The sequence below is a fragment of the Lolium rigidum genome, chromosome 3 (genome assembly GCF_022539505.1).
Source record: "Lolium rigidum isolate FL_2022 chromosome 3, APGP_CSIRO_Lrig_0.1, whole genome shotgun sequence".
NCBI classification, from domain to species: domain Eukaryota; kingdom Viridiplantae; phylum Streptophyta; class Magnoliopsida; order Poales; family Poaceae; genus Lolium; species Lolium rigidum.
This window is the reverse complement of record NC_061510.1, coordinates 198104341-198116513: the sequence shown is the minus strand read 5'-3', so window position 1 is coordinate 198116513 and position 12173 is coordinate 198104341.

Here is a 12173-nt window from a genome sequence, read left to right as displayed (position 1 = left end):
AATATTCATTTACTTTGCTACCGAGGTGCAACGCCAACACAACCTCCTCATTATGGCAATAAGAAGTGACAACGGCTCCGAGTTCAAGAACTATACACTCAATGATTTTCTTAGTGATGAGGGGATTCGACATCAATATTCCGCTGCTTACACCCCTCAACAAAATGGTGTTGCGGAGAGGAAGAACCGGACTCTTATGGATATGGCAAGATCTATGATGGCGGAGTATAAATCCCGCTATAACTTTTGGGCGGAAGCCATCTCCACCGCTTGCCACTCCTCTAACCGGCTCTATCTCCGCAAGGGCTTGAACAAGACTCCATATGAAATACTCACTGGGAACAAGCCTAACATCTCATACTTCAAGGTGTTCGGGTGTAAGTGTTTCTACAAAATCAAAGGGGTTCGTTTGTCTAAATTTGCTCCTAAAGCTTTGGAGGGTATATTTGTTGGTTACGGTGCCGAATCTCACACTTATAGAATCTTTGATGTATCCTCCGGGATTATCATTGAATCTTGTAGTGTGAAGTTCGAAGAAAATGATGGCTCCCAAGTGGGGCAAGTTGATGTTTGTGCAGGTGATGAAATACCTCAAGATGCCATAGTAAGAATGGGTGTGGGATTTTTCCGCCCCATTGAGGGACACGGTGTGGCGTCTCGGGAAGGACTATGCTCTACCACGGTGGAGCCCTCATCTTCTCAACATCAACAAACCCCATCAAGTGAAGCAAATGATGCACCAACCCAAGAACAAGAACAAAACCCTCCCTCTATTGTGCAAGATCAAGGACAAGATCAAGGACAAGATCAAGGACAAGATCAAGGTCATGATCAACATGGAATTCATGATGGTTCCGACGAGTATCCATTTGATATTTGCTCCGCACCAAATGATGTCCAAGATCAAGCACATGATGTTGAGCACCCACAAGAGATTGTAGTTGCTCAAGTTGAAGGTCAAGACGGGGACCCAAATGATCAAGTTGATCAAGTGACACCTCCAAGGCCAAGAAGAACCAAGGAGGAGATCGAGGCCCGTCGTTTAGCAAGAAGAGAAAGGACCCTTGAAATTCGTGGACACACTCATGACAAGGTCCTTGGTGATGTTCGAGCAAAAGTCTCCACAAGAAGGCAATTGGCTAACTTTAGCAATCATCATGCTTATATCTCCGTAGTGGAACCCAAGAAAGTGTTTGAAGCCCTTGAAGATTCGGATTGGGTGGAAGCTATGCATGAGGAACTCAACAACTTCAAGCGCAACAAAGTGTGGACCTTAGTAAAGAAGCCAAAGGAGTGCCGCAATGTTATAGGCACTAAATGGATATTCAAGAACAAGCAAGATGAGTTTGGAAATATTGTGAGGAACAAGGCAAGATTGGTGGCTCAAGGTTTCTCTCAAGTTGAAGGGATTGACTTTGGAGAGACCTATGCTCCCGTGGCTCGTCTTGAGTCTATCCGTATCCTTCTTGCTTATGCATCGCATCATAACTTTAAGTTACAACAAATGGATGTGAAAAGTGCTTTTCTTAATGGTCCTTTACATGAAGAGGTTTATGTTAAGCAACCCCCGGGGTTCGAGGATCTCAACTTTCCTAACCATGTCTACAAGCTTGATAAAGCACTTTATGGTCTCAAACAAGCTCCTAGAGCTTGGTACGAGCACCTTAAGGAATTGTTGGTAGACCGTGGGTTTGATGTTGGGCTAATCGACCCCACTCTTTTTACTAAGAGGGTCAATGGGGAGCTTTTCGTTTGCCAATTATATGTTGATGATATTATTTTTGGCTCTACTAACAAAGCTTTCAATGATGAATTCTCAAAGCTTATGACCGATAGGTTTGAGATGTCTTTGATGGGAGAGATGAAGTTTTTCCTTGGTTTTGAGATCAAGCAATTGAGAGAAGGAACCTTCATCAATCAAGCAAAATATCTCCAAGACATGCTCAAGAGGTTCAAGATGACCGAGATGAAAGGTGTTGCTACTCCTATGGTTACCAAATGTCATCTTGCACTTGATCCCAATGGTAAAGAGGTGGATCAAAAGGTATATCGCTCCATGATTGGATCCTTGCTTTACCTTTGTGCATCTAGACCGGACATAGTGTTGAGTGTTGGTGTGTGTGCAAGGTATCAAGCTTCTCCTAAGGAGAGCCACATGATTGCTCTCAAAAGAATCTTTCGATATTTGGTTGATACCCCAAGATATGGTATTTGGTACCCCAAAGGCTCAAGTTTTATTCTCAATGGATATACCGATGCGGATTGGGCGGGTGACAAGGATGATAGGAAATCAACTTCCGGGGCTTGCCAATTCCTTGGTAGGTCCTTGGTGTGTTGGTCTTCTAAGAAGCAAAATTGCATATCTCTCTCCACCGCCGAAGCCGAATATGTTGCCGCCGCAAGTGGATGCACTCAATTGTTATGGATGAGGCAAACTTTAAAGGAATACGGTGTCATTTGTGACAAAGTGCCTCTATTATGTGACAATGAAAGTGCCATCAAGATTGCCTATAATCCGGTGCAACATTCAAGAACGAAGCATATTGAGATCCGGAATCATTTCATTAGGGATCATGTTGCCCGTGGTGATATTGAACTTATCTATGTTCCTACCAAAGATCAACTTGCCAATATATTCACGAAGCCTCTTGATGAAGCAAGGTTCTCTTATTTGAGGAATGAGCTAAATATCATTGATTCAAGGAGTATAGCTTGACCATCTTTCAAACACACCTCCGTCTCAAAACTTTATTTGGTTTAGATGTAGGCATGGAAATAGGGGGAGTGCGGTTTAAATTATTGAGCTATCCCTCCCCCCATAATGCCAACATTAAGAAATCATTCTCTTTATATCATATGATGATATGTGAGCTTCAATGATGAGTAGTGGTTTTTGGGCCCAAGATATATCTTCGCGGTGCCATGCCATAACACTCATATATGGTGGCCTAGGCCACCACACTCTTCTTTATGAAGAGTTAGAGTAATTTGGATCTTTATTGGACTTCATTTGCCTATCTTTTGTTTTTAGGGGAATTGGCTCAATGTTTGGCTTCTATTGATTTGCTCCTTGCAAACTTGAGTTCATATTACCTTACCCCTCTTTGTGTCCATCCTAAGCCATTCTCTCACCTCTAAAAGATTCTATATCTTGCACAAGCTCGTCTCAAAAATGCATATCAAAATTGTTTGTCTTAAAGAGGGTGTCTTTATATAAAAAAAGGGGGGATTTTGTTTAAAACAGCCTACAAAAAGGGGGGGATTTTGTTTAAAACAGCCTACAAAAAAAAATCGGGGGCGGAGGCTGGCCGACCCGGGCCTGACCAGGCCGGTAGTACCGCCTGGGGCCTGGCCGGTACTACCGCCGGCCTCGGGCCGGTGCCTCCATGTGTGGGCGGGTCGAGCCCCGCTCCCCACCCTCCCCACTCGCCCCCTTCTCCCAGCTCCAAACTCACCAGCCGCCCGGCCGCCCCTGCCGCCTCCCTTGCTCCCCCGGCCACTCTCCGGCCCTCTCCGGCCGGATCGGCTCCGTGGGAGCCTTGCCCCACCCCTCCTCCTCCATGGCTCCCGGTATTAGCCTCTCCCCCCATGTATTTTGCTCGTATTTTTGGCTCACATGTGTGTTGGTTATTGGTTCTACATGCTCAGATTTTTGGCTAAATCTTACTCTTAGAGGTTGTATCTATTGCTGATCTATGTCCTCTAGTGTGTAGCACCGTTGACCTCTACTATGTAGCATTTTTTTTCTACCCATTGTGTGTGGCCTTATTTTTTTTCTCATCATGCATGTGTATTTTGGGTCAAAATTTTGTTAAGTTGAGATGAGCTTGTGCCCTTATCCCATATTTCCCTCGGCTCTGTTCGTCTATTTCATAGGTGCTAGTCGGAAGAGGAGAGGGGATCCGCCCCTTGAGGATGATTTTGTTGAACAAGATGAAGTGTTACCTCGTGCCACTACTGCGCGTGGTGCTTCTTTGGCAAATAAAAAGAAAGGGAAAAAGGCTATTGAGTCCTATGGCAGCGTCCGCCTTCATGCATACATGGCTATTCGCACCGCTAACCCCTATTTGGGGCCTCGGTCTTCTCGCACCCACAACCGCCACTTCTACACCGAGGTTCAAGAACGCATATTCAATGAAGTCTATCCTCCCAACAAGGTGAAGGTAGTTGATCAACGGTATATCAACATTGACCATTTGAAGAAGGATGCCTACTTTCATGAAGCTCTTGGTATTTGCGAGGAGTTTGGTTTGCTTCCCATTATGACTTTCCAATGCAACTATGATCCTTACCTTGTGACTCAGTTCTTTGCCACGGTCTATTTTCATGAGGATGACGCTCGCTCCATCACTTGGATGACTCGTGATGAGGTACTCACTACCACTTGGAGCACCTTTGGACAGATTCTTGGCTATCCTCTTCCGGAAGATTGTGAACATGACACTGATAGTGGTTGGAGGTTTCATGGGCAGTCTAATGCAAGCACCAAAGATGTTCTTGAGCCGCTCTATATGCCCGGTCGATGCAAGCTTGGATTCACTTCCGGTCTCCAACCCGTCTATGATATTATGCTTCGCATCTACCGTAAGACTGTTGCCGTCAAAGTGGGTAATGTTGATGAGATCCATTCTTTTGTCATTGACTTGATGCTTCAAACTCATCTCCGAAAGGGCAAGGGTGTGAAGATGGATGTCATGGATTGCCTGTGGAACCAGATTTTCCTGCGTATGGTTGAGAAGAGGTCTCCTGCCTTTGGTCCCTTCATCATGAAGCTTATTTCTGAGGTGTGGCGTCAGAAGTTTGAGGGTGCCATTCTGGAACCATTTTCTACACTCACTGTTCATAAACGCAAGAATCTTCTTATCAAAGATCATGAGCTCCTAGCTTCTACCTCAGCCCCAGCAGCTCCTTCTGCCTCAGCAGCACCTTCTGCCTCAGCACCTCCTTCAGCAGGTCCTGCAGATCCTCCCACTGATCGCCGGTTTGCTGGCATTAGACTCCTTGATGGTTTTACTCCTCATATGGCCCTTGGGGGGCCTCCGGCTCACTCCGCATATGATACCATGCTCGAGCCCTCTTGGTACACCAAACTCAAGATCAAGGTAAAGAAGACCTTCTGTCTCCAGCTGGATATTCAGGAGCGCATGTATGACGCCTATGTGGCGGAGAAGAAAGCTCGACGCCGTCAGAAGAGCATCATGGCAAAGCTTGGTGTGGAAGTATCTCCTCCGAGGATCTGAAGAGAATATCCTTCCGAAGCCTCAGTGGATTTCTGCTCATAGCCAGTGGTCTGATGGCGAGGATGGTCCCTCCTATGATGTCGACTCCGATGTTGCCGAGGACTTCCTTGATGGCTAGGGACGGTAGCATCGCTCTTCAACCTTTTTGGCATCTTGATGTCAAAGGGGGAGAAGAGTTCTATTAAGTTCGGGATTTGCATGGGAAGTCACAAGCTTGCGTTTTCTTTGACTTTTTATGCTTGTGACTTATGGTTATCTATTGTTGAGAACTACTTATCATGTTTTATGCACCTTATCTATGTGTGTGAGACATAGGGGCTATCTATTTATGTATGAGACACTATCTATCTATCTATCTATGGTAAAGTCTAAGTGAACTTCATGTGGTATGATCTCTAAACTCAACACTTGTCTTTACTCACATATGGTTGTCTCTTCTATATACAAGTGATGAATTTATTTGCTTACTTAGCATCTTTGCACTTGTTGGTGATTCGTATTTACTTGAGTAGTTTGATCCTAGATTATGTGCCTCTCATTCAAATGTTAATTCTATTAGATGCACATGTCTAGGGGGAGCCTTTTATGCATATCTTATATTTTCTCTCGCTCAAATACTCTCATCTTTTGCAAATCTTATATTGTCATCAAGAAACCAAAAGGGGGAGATTGAAAGATCATATCTCATTTTATATGTGTTTTGGTGTTGATGACAATGATAATATATGAACATTTCGGTTTATAAGATTTGTAGGTTATTACATTCTCTAGATGCTTAAAGAGTGAAGAGTATACAAGATAGAAGAGAAAAGAAAGAGAAGAAGAAAGAAAGAAATGAGAAGAAGAAGAGAAAGAGATAAGAAAGAAAAGAAGAAAGAAAGAAATATGAAGAAGAAGAGAAAAGCAAAGGAAGAGAAGAAGGAGCGGGGGCCCTGGGCGGTACCGCCGGCCTGGCCACGGCCGGAGGCTCCGGCCATGGTACCGGCCTTGGTACCGGGGATGCGGGGGGTGCCTCAGTATAGATGCAGGGGGGTTTGGAGCCCCGGCGGTACCGCGACCGGTACCCCGGCCGGAGGCTCCGGCCTCCCCCCCGGACCGAGCCCCCTCTGGCCACGTGGCCGCCTCCTGTTGGTCCCGCGCGTCGCCTAAGGAGCGGTAGTACCGGCCCAATCTGGCCGGTACTACCGGCCACCCCTCTCCAACGTCTCCAACGGCTGAATCGGCAGCCCTTTTTAAGGGCTTCTTCTCCATTGAGCTAGGGTTGCTCATTCCCCCTCCTAAAAAGACATACACCATTATTGAGCCACCAAGAACATCAAATCCATCGGATCTCCTTCCTCAACCACCCAAATCCCTTGTGCTTTGGAGAATCGACGGAGAAGACCCCGATCTACATCCTCACCGAAGCGTTTTTCTTTTCCCCCTCTTATGCTTGAGGGCCCCCTTGCTAGTGTTCCTCTTTGGATCCCTAGTGGTTGTTGTTGATGTATGTTTGTTGATTTGTTGTGTTGTAACAGATTTGGGAGCCTCCAATTTGGTTGCGGATGTGTGCCCCAAGAACCTTGTAAAGGCCCGGTTTCCGCCTCGAGGAAATCCCTTAGTGGAAGTGGGCTAGGCCTTCGTGGCGTTGCTCACCGGAGATCTGAGTGAAGCCTTCGTGGCTGTTGGTTTGGCTTTCGTAGCAACCACACTCCTCCAAACGTAGACGTACCTTCTTGCAAAGGAAGGGAACTACGGGAATCATCTCCGTGTCATCGCGTGCTCCACTCTCGGTTACCTCTATCCCACTCTATCTCTATATTGCTTAGATATATCTTGCTTAGTTGTTAGCCTTGTCATATAGGTAAATTCACTTAGTTGCATATCTAGAGAATTTACCTTTTGTGTCAAGCCTAAATTGAAAAAGAACTAAAAATTGGTTAGCACCTATTCACCCCCCCCCCCTCTAGGTGCGGCATACGATCCTTTCAGACGTGTGGGCAACGTTTAGTCCCAACTAGTGGGTGCAACCGGGACTAAAGGTGTTTTTTTGGTGCCATGTAACAAAACTGTCGGCGGGATAAGGACGCGTGGGTGGACGCACTGCTTGGCGAGATAAGGCATGTAGCGTATGACGCCCTGTCGGAGGAACAAGAAGGTAGGGATCTTCGTCCCCATGGCCAGAGGAAAGGGGGAAATTTCCCGTGGCGGAGCTTCTCGAAGATGTCGTTGGTGCGCACACCCTACTGTCAGCTTCGAGGAGCTCACCCCGGGAAAATTTCCCCGCAAGCCCGTGAACGCCTCCATCTCCATTGTTGGTCTATTCCTGGAGCAACATCTTCCCTCTCCTGCAAACTCCTTCTATGGTAGGTTACAACCTCTATTTAACTAGCAAAAACAAGCCAACCAAGAAGGTAGGGAGCTTCGTCCCCATGGTCGGAGGAAACATTTGGGAAATTTCCCCTCAAGCCTGTGTACGCCTCCTCTCCTGCAAACTCCCTCGCATACATATCAATGTCACTTTGTTCAACTCAATGTAACTTTTGTTCAAATCAATGTCCCCAAGCATGCTCATCTAGTGTTAATACCCTACATAGAGTTACATTAATTACACCAAATGAAATGGGAAATTTATTGCCATGTTGAGATACACATGTGTGCCATGAACCTTCTTTGGGTATTTCCCTTCCTTACGATCGCGTCGGCCGTAACCATGGATCACCTTCATCATTTAACTTGATGCTTGGGTCAGTGTTCACTGTGAATGGCGGAATTTCATCAAACTTATTATGATCTTCTGACATGTATGTCTTGTCCTCCACTCCCACGATGTTTATTTTTCCTCAAAGAACTATGTGGCGCTTTGGCTTATCGTATGATGTATTCATTTGCTTATTTTTTATTTTTCTCGGTTTGGTAGACATGTGATAACCCCCAAGTATAGGGGATCACCGCAGTAAAATTCGATAAGTATTTGAGTGTCGAACCCACGAGGAGCTGAAGGTAAACCATCTATTCTCTAAAGTCCTATAACCCACTTATATGGCCATCTATGCAAAGCTAGGAGATATGGTGTGTGTGTGAGAAAAGAGGTTTTTACTAAGAAACTACAAGTGCTGAAATTAAAATACAAGACAAGTAAAGTGCAATAAAGTAAAATGCAATGAGATGAAGTGAAGTGAAGTGAAGTGGAGTAACTCAAGAGAGCAAGTATTCAGAGAAATTGCTATTACATTTGTGTGGTTGTCATAATTAGTGAAGCTCATTGTAGTCTTTTTAGTGCTTCTTCTAGGGAGGAGCCATAGATAGGTGCAGCCATAAGCATGTGCAAATACACCCCTGATGATGGGTCCTAGAGCCATTTTTATGTGCAAGTATAGGAATCATTAATACATAAATGTCCCATCATAGCCATAAGTTTAAAGGTCCCCATAATTGGTCCCCCGTTAACATGCATCTAAGAATCAGGACCGGGTTTCTGTCGCTCCCACTATCCCTCATCATGTCAACATGCAACGATGATAACCTTATGCACCCCCTTGATATATGTGTGCACTCATATATCAATACATAAGACCATCATAGAAGATAAAAAATGCTTGTATGCAACCAACAACAAACTATATACCAATTGCCATGAACAATTCACTACTCAAACATCAACATAGAGATACAATAGATCATGGGAAATAATATATTGCACCATACATCATGTTTGCCAAGAGATTACAAAGCGGGGTGATGAAGAGTTGCTGTAGATTTTGATGAAGATGATGAAGATGGTGATGATGTCTTCACCGGAGGGGGGTGGAGTCACCGGAGGCGATTCCGGCAGCATTTCCCCCATCCGATCTCCGCTGACGGCGGCCTGCTGACTCTCTCTTTGTGTGTTTTTGATTTACACCGCCGTTGCCGCGATGAACCCCCTCGTATCTAGTAGTAGTTTTTAGGGTAAAACAACTCGCTTCGCGAAAAGATGAGCCGAACGGATGCTCGAGGGCCGAAAGAGGCATGGTGACGCGGCTAGAGGGGGAGGCCGCACCACCCTCTATCTGTCTCAGCATGTTGACCTCCTGGTGGCCCACTTTAGCTCATTTTGTTCATCTCTAAATTTTCGAAGCGTGGCCCCTGACCTTGCCCTTTTTCGATCCCCGTAGCTCTTGGAAAGTCAACACACTAAAAACTGGCGTTTCCTGCCAAATAGAATTGGAACCTATTGTGGGTATACTTCATGGGTGTACCATCGATAGTGGCTAGATCCGGCAAGCCCGGGTGGCCCATAGATGGTGATGGTGGCATATGTCCCATCAAGCGGCCTAGTTGCTGTTGATCAAGATGGAGGAAGTCCAGCCCAGGAACAAGGAGCCAGATCCACCAACCTGCTATGGAAGTCGGATCCGGCCTGGCCCATCAGGGGTAGCCGGATCCAGTACGGCATATAAATAAAGGCGGATCCTTGACGTGCACGACACTATAATATTCCGTAGTTAGGCATCTTGTATTCCGGCAAGGACTCTCTGTAGAAAGCCTAGATCCTGGCGCCTTTATAAGCCAGATCCCGGGAGCCCTAGAGGCACAACCACAACTCATTGTAACAACGCGAAAGCACCCACATAATTCCAGACAAGCAGCAGTAGGCTCTGTCCTCGAGCAGGTGTTCCAAAGCTGGATAAATCGTGTACCACCGTCCCGAGGACTCTCCGCCCGATGGCCCCTACTTCTTCCCTCCATGAGGATCCCTCCTCTGGAGTACCGTCGAATAGGCAACGACCAACAATGAGAAAAGAAGATGGGGCTACGACACTAAAATTTGTTTGCAGCCTCGTAGTGAGATACGGCATCCCACACAGCATTATCACAGACAACGGCACGAACTTCGCGCAGGGAGAACTAAAGGATTATTGCAATGATGTAGGGATCCGACTTGACCTCTCTTTTGTGGCTCATCCACAATCCAATGGGCAGGTCGAGCGAGCCAATGGCCTCATACTAGCCAGAGTCAAATCTCGCCTTGAAGAACCGCTGCAGCGAGCAGCCGGGGCTTGGGCTAAGGAGTTAGATTCTGTTCTGTGGAGTCTACGAACTACCCCTAACATGTCAACTGGATTTACCCATTTCTTCCTAGTGTACAGATCTGAAGCTATGTTACCCTCCGACATCATCCATTATTCCCCACGAGTTTCCCCCTACAATGAAGAAACTGCTGACGAGGCTCGACGGCTATCTGTGGACTTGCTCGAAGAAGCTCGGAACCTAGCTGACCAACGTTCCCACATCTACCAGCAGAAACTCCGACTCTACCATAGCCGTCGAGTTCGGAACCGCTCGTTTAAGGAAGGTGACTTGGTCCTCCGCCTTCGATAGTTGAAAGAGCATAAGTTGCAATCTCCATGGGAAGGAACTTTCGTCATCAGCAAAGTGTTGCACAACGGATCTTACTACCTCGTTGATATCCGCGAGTTAAAGGATAGACCTGCCAATCGGCATCGAAAACGCAAGAGGAGGATCCTTTATTATTGCCTCTAGGGCATATCTCCTTCACTTCGAATATAGCACAACTACGTCCTTCCCACACTTAGCAATTTTTGCATTACATACTTTGTAATACTTATGATACACGATCAATGAAATAAAGCATCTAGTTCACTCCTTGCGTCTTTTACCTCCTTTACATGTTCATTTTTGGATCGTGTATGTTTTTCGACTAAAACCACAGAGCTGGATGTTTCCGCCTAGGCGTGTATAAAAGGCGTGTATAAAAGTTGTGATTTTCAAAATTTTCCATTAGGACGTAAGCTTAAGTTTTCTGGTGGATGAGTTTTTTGTTGCGAACTTATGGATTCCTGGTAGCGACTTCCAGCACCTCGGCTGGGGGCTTGCTTCCGCGATTATTGACAGATTGCCATTGGGCTTCGTTGCCGTCGGTGAGCATTTCCGGCTAAAGGTCCTCCAGCTCGTGGAAGGTCAAATAAGTAGGCCGGAAAACTTAGAAACTTGCAGTTGCTATCAAACAACGGAACATGCATATATAAATGAAACAGATAGCAGGAGTAGTTTCTTCCGCCCATGATATGCATTTGTTTCATCCCAACTACTTCAAATACTTAACTTTTATTACAAAACCTCGAAGGGGCCAAAATGATGCAGCTCAATGTTTTTCAGGAATCACTCTGAAGATTCCGGCTTATCATCAGAGGCTTGGTAGGTGTTGTCCTTGGCGGAACCATCGCCTAATTCTTCGCCTTATTGATGCACGTTGGACCCGGAGTCTTCTTCTTCGTACTCTTCCTCATCATCGGTAAAACTAGCCGGAATGTCATGTTTCTTGTACCATGACGAGTGATCCACTCGCTCAGCAAAAAGCGTGTCAAAGCCTTGGGTTTCCGCGAGGACTTGCTTGACGTTCGTAACTTTTGGGACTCCGCGTGCGATCGTGGCAAAGTCCATGACTAGAAAATGTGCCTTGCACATGGCCAAGGCAGTGGCGGCAGATCCGGCGAGCAAATGATTCTTGCCAGTCCCCGATCAGCTCCGACACCATTTTCATCAGTTTTGTCATCGTATCAATGACTGTGGTGCGAGCCTTGTAACGGCTCAGGGTAGCACCCCTATTAGTTTTGTCTGTTCTTTTTCTTTTATGCATCATCATGCATCATGCATCATCTCATCCACAAGATTTATCAAATAAAAATTATTTTTAAATAAAAACTATTTCGTTTGCCCTTCTCATATGGTTTATAAAATAAACCTCCTCTATGTCTTTCATTTATCAAAACCCTCCTCTTCTCTCCTGGGCCTCTTCTTCCTTTCTCTTCTTTCACCACCGGCCCAGTCCACTTTTTTGTCCATCTACCGTTTCAAGTAATCACGAGACAAGTATAATCTGCAATTTCCATTAACTAGGTAATCTGCAATTTCCACTTTGAACATCTATCATCTCTGCATCAAAAATAT